Raw genomic sequence first — 2,155 nt, forward strand, 5'->3', positions numbered from 1 at the left:
ATTTGCAGGAAATCTGGCATTTTAAATATTGAACGATATATTAATATATCTACGTGAATTACGTAATTTATGTGATATTTAGCTGTATAAAAACTGCAAAAGGACTCAGAATTAAAATAAAACTACTATGAGATTTAAGTAAACATCCAATTTAAAAACAATCTATGTTTTAATCAGTTAAGTGTGCTTCATATGCATATACAAATAAACATATTGCACAAAAGCTTATTCTTCTAATTCACACCAAAGCTACACTTTTCCCAAGTGAATTTGCAAAGAAGCAGCACGGTGCCGCTGCTAAGGGAGCGGTGCGAGAGAGACAGTTTATCGAACCTTGTATTATTGAATCATGCTATTTTTCTATCCTTAACATTTAGTTAGCCCTTGAACCAAATTCCGTAAAATTTTGACACAATATGAAATCGGATACGGAGATTCCAAATATTATATTAACTCTATTTCGACATAACTCGAGTTGTGCGGTTATGCCGTGTGACCACAGATATTTCTATCACAGTAGGACGCAGTGCTATTTTTAAAATGAAATTTTAATAACAAGTATGTTTAATTAAAATATTAAGTTCATCAACACTACCACGCATTGCTAGACCGTTTCCCTTTAACGAGTTTGTGTTTAGAGCAGTGCCCGCCAAACACTTTCCTGGGAAACGAACTATATTCGGCCTTTCATATGTACACAATCGGCTTCTTACACGTACACAATCCGAACGTCAACAGAAAGAGTAGAAGAGCAACAAATTTTATTTAGTTGGATGCAAACAATAGGCGAAGCTGGTTGATGACGCATTATTGTTGAATAAAGTAGGTACACTGAGCAAAATTAATGAATATTCATTCAAAAATTTTATAACACAATTTTTTGTACATACAGCCCTAGAAATAGGTATGTATATGGTACCAAGTCGAGCTTTGTCTTCATATTAAAAGAACTTTACCAACTTTTTCCTTTCTTAGGGCCGTTAATTTTCATTATATGTTTCTATGTTGTTTAGATCTAAAAAAAATAGCGCACAATGAAAAAAATGGCAAAAAAACATACCAAAGTTTTTATAATAAGTAATGCAACACAGAAATTTTTTTCCGTGCATTACCACCAACACATTCTCATTTTTTGTTTCTTAACTAATACATGCTCATTTTAAGAATTTTCTCTTTTTGGCGGGCACTGGTTTAGAGAGCATCAACAAACCACATACATATTTCTCAATATTCTCTTCTCTTTTTACCTCGCTTTTATTAGCTCGGGATGTAACTATGTAATATTGATGCGCCTAAAAGATGCAGCGATTTCCTTCCTCAAGTTATATACCTGATGACAGTACGAATGGGAATTGCTTTAAACTTCCATTCTTAAAGTAACCTGAACACAGTACGAATGGAAATTGTAATAGCGAGGTTTAGTTTTTTAAATTGTAATTTTTTATACTCATCTAGCATAGCGCAAAGTAAAAAAATAGCCTTTGCCAGCTTCAGGCATGCGCAAAGCGAAATTTATGTACAAGCAGCGCTGCACGCAAAGCGAAATTTATGTATATACAAGCAGCGCTGCGTTCAAAACAAACAAACACTGTACATCAGTCATGCCCAACGTCGGCAGAACTCCATAAGCAAGTGCCCTGCGCTGGCAGAATTCCATATGCAAGTGCCCCGCGCTGGGCATGACTGCTGTACATCGTGTATTTCGCTTGGCAATTTTGTTTTTTTTTTTACTTCAAAATGCTGCTTGCTGCGGTATCGGCACATGCTCACCACAGTATGCTCACTGTAAGCTTCTTGGTGTGGCATACATACATACATTGATCTTCTTCTTTTCCTTTATTTCATAAAGATGAAGTTCGTGAAAAAAAGTTGCCGCTACGCAGCAGAAACCTTATTTTAAATCGCTGTAGTAGCATACAGAATAAATAACCAAGAATACAAGATTGCACCAATCGAGGTAAGAGCAACTGGCCGTGACGTCAACAAATACCAGAATGAGAGAGCAACACGAACTCAACAAGAAAAAGCATCGAACAAAAGGTAGTATTGCCAAGTTTTGAATTTGAAAAAGCACCATATTTTTATTGGTGTATTTTATGGACTTTATATGCATACATAATTTTATTGTAAGGATGCCGATTCAAATTAATAAAAA

This window comes from Rhagoletis pomonella, unplaced genomic scaffold, assembly GCF_013731165.1.
Source record: "Rhagoletis pomonella isolate Grant_MI unplaced genomic scaffold, Rhpom_1.0 Rhpom_scaffold_00165, whole genome shotgun sequence".
NCBI classification, from domain to species: domain Eukaryota; kingdom Metazoa; phylum Arthropoda; class Insecta; order Diptera; family Tephritidae; genus Rhagoletis; species Rhagoletis pomonella.